Consider the following 12,500-nt stretch of genomic DNA (forward strand, 5'->3'; position numbering starts at 1 on the left):
TGAGAGTGAAGATGAGGAGAAGGAGGAGGAGGGGGAGGAAGAGGAGGAGTTTAGAGTAAGTCTAGTAAGAGTGAAGTTGAGGAAGAGGATAAGAGTAAGAAAGGCGAGGATAAGGGTGAGGATAAATTTGAGGATGAGAGTGAAAAGGAAGGTGAAGATGAGGATGGGAGTTGAGATAAAGAGTAAGATGCTGAGGACGAAGAAGATTGCATTTTATAATTGAGGAGGAGAAAGAAAAGAAGAGAAATGGAAAAAAGAGAGAAAGGGGAGGGAGAGAAAGAGACAAAAATGGAAGAAAGGGAGAAGAAAGAGGCAGACAAAGAAAAGAGAAATATAATCATAAATTGAGATAAAAGAGTAAATAAGAGACGATGTTGGAGAAGCAGAAGTTAAGATGAGAAGAGGAGAGAAGATCATGGAGAATGTGTCGTTGATGTGGTTTTCCAAACCATAATGTTCTTCTTAAAAGAAAAATAGACAAATTATTAACAAAGAGCAAAATAGAGGCGAGAGAGTTGAAGAAGACGTAAATGGTAGAGGGTAAATAAAACAAGAGGAAAGGAATTAAAACATAAAATATAAAGAATAAATGTCAGAATGCAAACGAAAACGAGTGACCGAAGGAGAAGATGTTTCCAGGACGTGAGAAAGAGGAGAAATGTGAAATCAAAGCTCAGAAGAGAACCAAGATGAAAAGAGAAAAGAAGTTAAAGAGAAAACACGACCGGGGAAGAAAGAGCAGCAGCGCTGATGAGCAATAAGGAATGAAAGGAGAAAATTCAAAATTATCTAAATGAGGACAAGATGGACGCAACGAAGCAGATGGTCAGCAGGAACCCCAAGAAGGTCGAGGAGGATGATAAGACAGAGTGGCAGTAAAGACTTCGTTGGAGGAGGAGCATAAGGAGGAAAATGAGGACCAGGAAGACTGTGATGGTGATATTTCTTGTGTTTTGTATGTACATATTTCCAGTTTTGTTTGTTTATTAATATATATATTTATTATTGTATATTTTTGTGAGCATTTTTTTTTCTTTTTTTGTAATCGCAATGCGATTCATGCATGTTTTGTTTTTTTTGCTGTTTTTTCGCGCCAACGCAAGGTTGGCGTGGCGTCAATTTTGTGACGGCCTCTGAAGTGTACGCACGTCTGTCAGTGCTTGATAGATTTACTTTAAAATATTATTCTATTATTATCCGCCACCCTATACAAGAGGAAGAGGAGGAGGACGAGCAGAAGGAGGAGAAGGAGGAAGAGGAAAAGAATGAGGAGTAAGATTAAAATCCGAAAGATAATGAGGAGGGGGAGAAGAAGGAGTAGGAGGAGAACGAGGAGAATAAGGAGGAGGAGAAGGAGGAAGAGGAGAATAATGAGGAGAGGAGGATAAGAATAAGGAGTAAGATAAAAATCCGAAAGGTAATGAGGAGGGGGAGAAGAAGGAGGAGGAGAAAGAGGAAAATAAGGAAGAGGAAAAGAATGAGAAGAGGAGAATAAGGATAATGAGGAGGGGGAGAAAAAGGAGGAGGAGTTTGAGAATAATAGTGAGAATGAAGATGAAAGATATGATGAGAATGTTCATGAGCATGAGCACTAGCATGAACATGAGGATGAGAAAAGGATGAAGGTCATTATGAGGATGAGAATAAGGATAGGAATGAGGAAGGTAATGAAGATGAGAATGATGATGAGAACGAGAATAATGATGAGAATGAGTATAATGATGAGAATGAGTATAATGATGAGAATGAGTATGAGTGAGGAAAATAATGAAGATAAGAATAATGATGAGAATGAGAATAATTATGAGAATGAGTATGAGAATGAAGAAAATAATGAAGATGAGAATAATGATGAGATTGAGTATGAGAATGAGGAAAATAATGAAGATGAGAATAATGATGAGAATGAGAATAATGATGAGAATGAGGAAAATAATGAAGATGAGAATAATGATGAGAATGAGTTTGAGAATGAGGAAAATAAAGAAGGTGAGAATAATGATGAGAATGAGTTTGAGAATGAGGAAAATAATGAAGATGAGAATAGTGATGAGAATGGAAATGAGAATGAGAAGAATGAGGATTCGACTGAGAGTAAAAACAGTGATGAGGATGAGAATGATTCTGAGAATAAAGATGAGAATGCACATAATAATGAGGATAAACGTAAACGGAAGGACGAAGACAGGAATGAAGCAAACACAGAAGAGGAAAGAAAAAAAGAGAAGAAAAGGAGGAAGGAAAGGAAAGAGAATGTCAGAAGTAATAAGGAAGCTGCCATTACGAAGCAGAATAGTTCATAAGTGAAGGACAAACTGGAGGAGAAGGAAGAGGAATATAAGGAGGAAGAGGAAGAAGAGGAGGAAGAGAAGCAACAGTAGAGGAAGGGATAGAGGGATCAGAAGGAGAAGAGGAGAAGGAGGAGGAAGACAAGAAGAAAGAGTAAGAGAGGTTGAGAAGAAAGAGATAGAAAAAAAGGTAGAGAAGTGTTAGGAAGAGAAGAAGAAGAAGAAGAAGAAGAAGAAGAAGAAGAAGAAGAAGAAGAAGAAGGGGAGGAGAAGAGGAAGAAGAAGAAGGAGAAGAAGAAGAAGAAGAAGAAGAAGAAGAAGAAGAAGAAGAAGAAGAAGAAGAAAAATACACTTTCATAAGGAAAAAAAAATCTCAAGAATTAGGAAGAAGAAGAGGGAGAGGAGGAAGAGGAGGAGGAGAAGGAGGAGGGGGAAATTGAGAAGGAGGAGGAGGGAAAGGTGGAGGAAGAAGGGCTTCACAGGGGCTCATAGGAAGAAAAGTCCTCGACAGGTAGAAGAGAGATGACGTCACGGAGGAAGAAGACGACGCGGAGGCTCCTCTGGGGCGGCAATAGGCGTCGCTTTGGGAGGAAGAGGTGGATGAGGCTCCGTTGGAAAGATGTGGACAACGCTGAAAGAAAATGGCGCCGTTTGCAGGGAGTTGAAGACCAAATAGAATGACAAAGGCTATACATTTGAGCAAGAAAGAGGATGAGGAGAATAAGGAGAAAGAGGAAGAGGAGAAGGAGAAGAACGAGGAAGAGGAGAAGGAGAAGAATGAGGAAGAAGAGGTAGAGGAGGAGGAGAAAGAGAAAGAAGAGGAGAAGGAGGAGAAGGAGGAGAAAGAAGATGAAGAGGAGAGGGAGAAAGAGGAAGAGGAGGAGGAGAAAGAGGAAGAGTAGAAGGAGGAGAAAGAAGAAGAATAGGAAGAGGAGGAGGAGGAGAAAGAGGAAGAGGAGAAGGAGAAGAAAAAGAAAGAAGAGGAAGAGGAGGAGGAGAAAGAGGGAGAGAAGAAGGAGGAGAAAGAGGAGGAAGAGGAAGAGGAGAAAGAGGAGAAAGAAGAGGAAGACAAGACAAAAAGGATGAAAGAGTAAGAAGAGGAAGATGAGAAGGAGAAAGAAGAGGAAGAGGATAAGAAGGAGAAAGAGGAAGAAGAGGAAGAGGAGAAGGAGGAGAAAGAGGAAGAGGAAATATATGGAGATTAGGCGTAGGTAGGAGATGAGAAAGGAAGAGAATAAGAGGCTTTGGAGATGGAGAGGACTGGGAAGAATTAATATGGGAAGTGAAAGAAACATATGATGTGGAGAAAGTAAAAGTCACCTTGTTGATGATGGAAGGGGAGGAGGAGGAAGAAGAGGAGGTAAAGGAAGAAGAAGAGGTAGAGGATGAGGAAAATCAGAAGGAAGATAAAGCTACGAAGGATCTGGAAAAGTAGAAAAAGGGTATGATTAGGGTAAGAATGAAAGGGGGAGTAACAAATGGAGTAGTGGTTCCCAAGGTTCCCAAACGGTGTGCCGCGGCACCAAAGAATGCCATGAGATCAACTGAGGGTGCCCGCCAAAATTGAGGGCAAAAATCAATTTCGTATTACCGACTCTATCTTCCATTTTTGTTCATTAAAGCAGCATCAGTGTAAAGATGAGTATTTTCGTTTCATCCAGGGACAAAATTTTGTTACACTGACGTTGAATCAACAAAATACTAACAGACTAGAATTTAGATTTTCTAATAAGGGAGCCGTGGACTTCTGAAAGGCTTGGCAAAGGTGCCTCAAGCCAGAAAAGGTTAGGAACCACTGAAGTGAAGTATCAGCAACAGAACAGCATGAAGAGGAGTAGGAGGTGGAGTAAGAGGAGTATTGGAAGTAGAAGAATAACGAGGACAAAGAAGAAATATTTTAGAAGAAGCTGGAGGAAGACAGGCCAAGGGGAGGAGACGAAGTTGAGGAAGGAGGATGAGGTAGAGTAGTAGGAGGAAGAGGAGGAGGAAGAGGGAAGAGAGGTAAAGTCGGCAGCAGCAAGAGAAGTAGGAGGTGGGGTGACAGGAGAATTGGAAGCAGTAGAATAACAAGGACAAAAAAAAAAAGAGAAAAATTAAAAGACGGAGGAAGACAGACGAAGGAGAGGAGACGAAGTTGAGGAAGGAGGAGGAGGAGGGAAAAGAGATAAAGTCGGCATGAGAAGCGAGAAAGGAGGAGACAAAGCTCAAGATGTGGAAAAAGAGGAAGACGTGAGATTAAGAAAAGTATGAATATGCATAGGGGAGTGAGTCCACAGCAAAGATGGAGTGGGAGGGGGTGGTGAGAGAGAGGGAGGGTAGGACAGAAGTTAGGGACTAAGTGAGGGAGTGAGTGAGTGAGTGAGTGAGTGAGGGTGTTAGAGGTTTGTCTGTCGAAAACCACAAAGTGGAGGTGAGTTCTGGTCATTTGGATTTAAAAGCGACTTCGATCTTGTCGAAGTGTCTTGGTTGGTGTTCTCGAGACCCAATTAACTCCTTCGGTAGGATGACGCTTCCGGAGCTTACAAGAATCGTCTTCGGTCAACCAGAAGCTTCTGAAGCCTCATTCAAAAGTGACTTCGATCTTTTCGAAGTGTCTGGGTTGATGTTCTCGAGACTCAATTAACTCCTTCGGTAGGATGACGCTTCCGAAGCTTACAAGAATCGTCTTCGGTCAACCAGAAGCTTCTGAACCTCGGAAGCTTCTGAAGCCTCAGAAGCTTCTGAAGACTCAGAAGCTTCTGAAGAGCGAGATGGGCCTTCGTTTAGATGAGGAGATCCTGAAGGACGAAGGTATCTTATCTTAACCTTTCCTTAGGATAATGTGACCCGGAAGTGAATAGAGTCGTCTGTTATTCGACAGAACGAAGACGTTTGTCATCGCTAAGATGAAGTGAAATCTCTTTACGCGAGGTTTCTTGTTTGAGGGTTGGGTTGACCCACAGACCTCGAAACGTAAGGATACAAAGATTGTTTGGTTTTCATTAATTGCTTTGTGTAATCTGACTGTCTGATGGTGGTTATAGGTGAGTGCCTCCTGGTGTGAGGATATCGTGAGATGACTGGCGAGGTCTTGCGAGTGGTATGATAAGGGCACGTTGTGGGTTAATGTAAAATTTCTTTTGGCTTTCCAGTCATGATTCGCACGTTTCTCAGGATGCCGCCAGGCGATTTTATTCAGAAGAAGGGGTACCCCAACTGCACAGTGAAAGATATTATTATTATTTTATCATTGTTATTATTGTTATTACTACTACTACTACTATTATTATTATTGTTATTATTATTATCATTATTATTATTATTATTATTATTATTATTATCATTATTATTATTATTATCATTATTATCATTATTATTATTATTATCATTATAATTATTATCATTATTATTATTATTATTATTATTATTATTATCATTATAATTATTATCATTATTATTATTATTATTATTATTATTATTATTGTTATTATTATTGTTGTTATTTTTATTATTATTATTATTATTATTGTTATTATTAATAGTAATAATAATAATATTATATATATATATATATATACATACTATATATATATATATATATATATATATTTTTTTTTTTTTTTTTTTTTTTAGGAGGTTGGAACCAAACCCTTCTTGGGTTTAGGCTCAGTTAACCATTTTGCTACAACAACACTCTTTAAATATTTTATCTTTTCCAGCGCCAGTCGATTCTACTTCCTTCTGCTCAAGGCAAAACGCTTACCACGGGTTGGGTTAAGTGTGTGTTTAGAGGTAAATATTTACCAGAAACTCGCTTTTTTTTTTTTTTTTTGTGGGGGGGTGGGAGTTAGGAAGGGCTAGTCTTCCAGGAAAGTGAAGAAGATTTTGTTTATTTATGCGTGACTTGGATGAATATTATGAAATATTAAAATCTTTCCCATCTTGGGAGAGAGAGAGACTTCTTACCAAAATAAATTCCTTTGTTTGGATCCAAATCAACTCTGTACACCACAGTGAAAGACTAAAACAATATGCTTGAGTTTCACGTTCGTATTCTAATATATGGATTAGAATTGAGCTGCGCTTAGGTAGAAAATAATCCATAACTGGTTCTTAGGAAAATGACCCTTATGAGTTCGTCCCCGTAAGTCGATATTTGTTTTGGGGAGGTTGATTCAATTGACTTTATACTTTCCTTCAATTGATCTCCCACGTGGGGCATAATCAAAGGGCGTGGTCACAGTAAGAATGAAAAGAAGAGTTCTATCCAGTAGAAAAGAGGACAATCAAGAAAAGCTGCAACCTGTTCGCTACCACTACGATGCCAAAAAAAAAAAAAAAAAAAAAAAATTAAAGAGGTCAATGACTCTCATTTCTGGATAGTTTCTAAGTATGTGTTTATTTCTTTAAGGCAATATTTTCAAGAGAATGCTCCACGTTGTCTTTAGTCCTTCTTGCCCAACCCCCAACCTCGCGTCATCCTCGCACTACTCAGCCCGTCCACCCCTGGTGCCTCGTTACCTCATGGATTTATGGGGAATCATTGTTGCTTGCCTCAGTACAATTATAAAAGAAAAATGGGAACGTAAAATGCGTTATACTAAAAGAAAAATTGTCACCTTTGCCCTTTGTAGTTGAATAACCAAGTCAACTTTTTGATCAAAGGTGAGTGTTAGGAATCGATTCGATGTACAAGATGCCCATAAGGAGGGGGCTAAATTGAGCACACCACAGTAAACATACAAGATAAATATATGTAATCCCACGGGATGGAATTTTCTCAAGAAAGATCATTCCCTCCTCCTCCACACCCCTTCCTCCATTCTCCTCCTCCCTCCCCAACCCTGTAACATATTCCAGGTATCTTTACATGTCTCTGAAGTGCCACTTGTCTTGGCGTCGAGGACCACATGTGAAATATTACCACGCAAGAGTTAATACCCGGTTCGAGAGGCAACACAAGCATCGGACGCCGACGAATCGACAACCACTCGACAGGTTCCGAGGAGGAGGTCACCAGCGCCAAGTAGGAGGAGGAGAGAGGGACTTCGGATCAGACGGCGGAGGCTGAGGAGATATGAAAGAGACTCCGAGGATTCGTGTCGACTTTTAATTAAAACCAAGCCATTCGTTTCAGTCTTGAGTGAAACGTCTTTGCTACTTAAATCATTAAAGGCATTAGAAGGGAGGGAGGGAGAGAGGGAGGGAGGGAAAGAGGGAGGGAGGGAGGGAGAGAGAGTGCATGGAGGGCATGAAAGGGAGGGAAGGAAAGAACCGTGTTATGAGATCAGCCTCCACGAAGAAGAGGAAGTTGAGGGGTCAGAGGCAGGATGGAAGGAAGGAGAAGAGATTTTAGAGAAGGAGAGGAAGGTGGGAAGAGTAAGAGAACAGAAGAAGACGGAGGAGGAGGAGGAGAAGAGGAAGATGAGGTGGTGGGGACAAGAGAGATGAAAGAGAACAGAAAGAGAAAAGAAGGACAAGAGGGAGAGGATAGAAGAAAGCGAGGAGAAGAAGAAGAGGGGAAGGAGGAGAAAGAGAAGGGGACGAGAAGAGAGGAGGAAAGAGAATGATAGAGGGATAAGCAAGGAAGGTGTATATTAGAAATTGAAACAGAAATAGAGACAAATGTTAGATTGGATTAAAAATGGGAAGATCAGAAAATAAGAGGAAAGAAGAAGAAGAAGAAGAAGAGAAAAAAAGTAAGAAAGAGAGAGATGGAAAGGAAAAGTCGAGGGCGGTAAACATGCAGACCTGGAGACATAGAGGAAGGAAAAATGCAAAGAAAAGAAAAAATAATAAAACGAAGGAAAGAAAGCTACGATGAAAAAAAAAAAACAATGGATTGGAGTACAGAGAAGATTTAGCAAGGAGGGAGGGTGAAGAGAGAAAATAAAGCAAGATTAAAGGAAGGCAATGTACGTAACTGAAATTAAAATATGAGTGGACATATTATTTGCATTATTATAGTTTTTATTTATTCATTTATTATTATTATCATTACTATTATTATTTTTTTTTCTTTCTTTTTTTTGCATCCGACCTATATATGGACCAAAAGGTCTCCCGTCGGCATACTCCGCCTTTGTAATCCTTTGTATAGGAAAAGGAGATTATTGATCCAAGCAAGTCGAATTTATATGAAAAGTTACCCAGATGTAAATTAAAGAAAAAAGTAGATGAGAGAATGAAGAAGCAAATATAAAAAAGAGAAAGAATGAAAATAAAGAATTAAGTAAAAATAGAAATGAAAATAAATAAATAGATAGATAAAATGAAAATTGAAATAAAAGTAAAGATAAAGATGAAAATGAATAAGTGGATGAGATAGGAGAATTTGATGATCCAAACAAGCTGTATTGATAAGCAAAATTACCCAAGAACAAAACATTCTTTAAGAAAACATGTGTAGGAGGCTTAAAAAGGAAATGAAGAAAAAGTAACGAGAAAAACGAATAAATAAAAAGAGGAAAGAAAACGGACGAGAAAGGAGAAAGAAGAAAAAAAAATGGTAACGAGGAGGAGAAGAAAAACTGAATTAATGAGTAAAGAAAAGAATGTCAATGGCAGAAGAAATATAAAGAAAATAAATCCAAATAAGACTGAAGAAGTTGAAGAAAAGTGAAATGTATATAATGAACAACTGAATCAGTAGAAAAATATGTACAGTACACACCTATTGCACACCCAAAACACCCCCGCGCAAACACACAAGTATATAAACACATAAGCACACACACACACACACACACACACACACACACACACACACACACACACACACACACACACACACACACACGCACGCACGCACACACACACACACACACACACACACACACACACACACACACACACACACACACGTGGCGCAGTTGGCAGAGTTCCCGACTGCCACCACGGGGGTCCGGATTCGAATCCCGCCCAGGGCTGAAATAATTTCAGTATCGCTGCGCTCCGGGCTGTTACTCCGACTCTCGTGGGCGGGGAGTTGGGTGTGTGTGTGCGTGTGCATGTAAGGTCACAGCATTACCCATAGATCGGTCATATGTGAGCTATGGGTTCTCTTCCGGGAGGGAAATAACTGTCGTTCACGAGTCCAACACGTGATCCAAGATCATGGTGAATCATACACACACACACACACACACACACACACATATACGTTACCAGTCACTCTACATTTTGTCTCAAGCTTTCACAATAGAATTAAGTGATTTCAAAGTATTAGAACTTGTATTGTTGTTAATATCATACAATTTCATTTAGCAGTTAGCCCTTCCCTGTAGACTAGACTATAAATGATTTGCGACATTCAGGTTTTTTCTCTCGTTAATGATACCACAACAATCACAGAAAACAATCAAAGTATAAAACGAACGAAAAGATACGAAAAGAAACGGAGAAGAAGTGGAACGATAAAAAAGAAAAATGAAAGGAAAACAGAAGGAAGAAAAAGAAACGAAGTTAAATGAAAGTAAACAGAAAGAGAATAAAAGAGGAGGAAGTCAAAACAATGTCAACTTTTACAGAAGAACTAAAACCGGTTGTTCTTAATTCTGTATAAGGAATAAAAAGAGTAATACACACTAATTAATAACCAAAATAGTTCATTTCAAGCGGATTGTTCTTAATTCTGTATAAGGAATAAAAAGAGTAATACACACTAATTAATAACCAAAATAGTTAATTTCATGCGGATTTTTCTTAATTCTATATAAGGAATAAAAAGAGTAATACACACTAATTAATAACCAAAATAGTTAATTTCATGCGGATTGTTCTTAATTCTATATAAGGAATAAAAAGAGTAATACACACTAATTAATAATCAATCGAGTTAACTTCATCCGGATTGTTCTTAATTCTGTATAAGGAATAAAAATAGATAATACAAACTAATTAATGACCAATCGAGTTAATTTCATCCGGATTGTTCTTAATTGTGTATAAGAAATAAAAAGAGTAATACAAACTATTTAAAAACCAAAAGAGTTGATTTCATACGGATTTCAAACACCGAACTTAGGTGAAACCTTTGTTGTCATTTATGCTTACAAGCGCCATCTTTAAACAGCTGTTTAGTAACTTATCACTCAAAACATCTATGACTTCTGGCCAATCACAACTGAGTTTACCTGCATGCCACCACGTCGACCAATGAGAGTCTTGCATACATTCTCATGAAGTTCATAACTTTCCAGTTCATATTGTGACGATGAATTCCAAGTCTGATGAATATTTCCGAATAAAATCGTAACGATTGTGATTTTTGTGGGTGGAGTGAGTGTCGGCTATTGTTGTTTCTAACTGCGATGAAATCGTATATATACCCTGGTGCACTTCAACAGCAGTAAGACAGTAATGAGGTTCCAGATGCTAATTTCTTGATGTTAATTTCTTGATGTCTTCCTAAGTACTATAGTGCCTGACGTCTTTTGTGAAACTAAAGCAAACATATCTATTCACTTCAACCAGTTACAATACGAACAATCCTACGAGGTCGTAGGGTATTAATTCATGTCGTAAGTTTACAATCCATAGATATAAGGTTCGTCCATAGTTCCCAAGAAAACAACAGACATCAGACATCAGTCGATGTAGTACTTACAAATGAAGAATAAGAACATATGAATGAAGGAGACTGCAAGAGACCATGAGGCCTACACTAGACAGTTCCATGTCCATTACCACATGTCATCCCCATCCTTAAAGTTGCCTAATCGTTTCTTAAAACAACTGATAGTTTCAGCGCTCACTACATGGTTACTAAGTCTATCCCACGTAGTTACCATGGCTGAAGAAGGTATGATATTTACTTATACTATGTACTATTTTAGAAATATAAAGATACGAGAGGATTTTACACTTTTAATCTCTGGTAATATTTGTTGTATAATGAAAATTTCAGCAATAAAAATAATAAAAACGATAAACAGGGAACGCTTAAAAGATAGTTGGCTAAATCACTTATACAATGCAGCAAATAGAAAACAAACAATATATTTCTTTTTGTATATCATGTTACGTTAGGAAAATGTTTTTATCGCTTCCAAGAAAAAATTACATTAAGGTATAATGTTTGGATCGAGGCTTTTGATTGAAACTACATTTAGTAAAAAACATGAAATTATTCTGTAAAACAAAACGTCTTTTGATTAGAATAGGTCGAATAAGCCCACATTCTCTCTCTCTCTCTCTCTCTCTCTCTCTCTCTCTCTCTCTCTCTCTCTCTCTCTCTCTCTCTCTCTCTCTCTCTCTCTCTCTCTCTCTCTCTCTCTCTCTCTCTCTCTCTCTCTCTCTCTCTCTCTCTCTCTCTCTCTCTCTCTCTCTCTTACTCTTATTTATTTTCTACTTCCTACTTTCGCTTACTCTCGTTGTTTCTCTCTCTATTTCTCTCTCTCTCATTCTCTCTCTCTCTCTCTCTCTCTCTTACTCTTATTTATTTTCTACTTCCTACTTCCGCTTACTCTCGTTGTTTCTCTGTCATTCTCTCTCTCTCTCTCTCTCTCTCTCTCTCTCTCTCTCTCTCTCTCTCTCTCTCTCTCTCTCTCTCTCTCTCTCTCTCTCTCTCTCTCATTCTCTCTCTCTCTCTTTGTTTCTATCTCTCTTTTTTTATCCATCTACTTCCTTAGTTGTGAAACTTGTCTTTCTTTATTCATTCTTTACATGAGTGTAAATGGGAAGTCTAATTTTGCCAATCATATGACTTCTCTTGCGCCCGAAAATAGTGAGTTTTGAATGCAAAATACACTCGTGATTTTCGACCGTTAGAATTATTTGAATGCAGCCACCACTCAAACTTTTTTAACGGTTAAAATAATTTGAATCAACACCGACTTGGCGTCGTCGACAATTAAGATGATTTGAATGCGGGTTCACATTTTCTGGTTTGGTTGACTGGGAGCGTTTTGAAGGCAACGACATGTTCACAGACGCTTGTGTTCCAATGTGTTTCATAAACGTCGTTTGTAAGAAAAGGTTTTTCGTAAATATTTTTTTTTTCCTCTTTTGTACTTGGGCTTTCAAATGCCACAATTATCGTCTCGTTATGATTATTAATGTAGCTTTAATAATGGATTCCTCGTTAGAGAAAACGGGGATTAATGTTTAGCTTCTCACTGGAAAATGGAAGTTTTGTTGAAGACTTAAGCTAGTCTTTTACGGAGTAGAAGTATTCCTTTCACTATTATATGAAATCAAAATCCTTCAAGAAGTTGATGTAATGTTACTGAA

This window comes from Oratosquilla oratoria, chromosome 35 (genome assembly GCF_046742065.1).
Source record: "Oratosquilla oratoria isolate Oo_2021 chromosome 35, ASM4674206v1, whole genome shotgun sequence".
Taxonomy (NCBI): Eukaryota; Metazoa; Arthropoda; class Malacostraca; order Stomatopoda; family Squillidae; genus Oratosquilla; species Oratosquilla oratoria.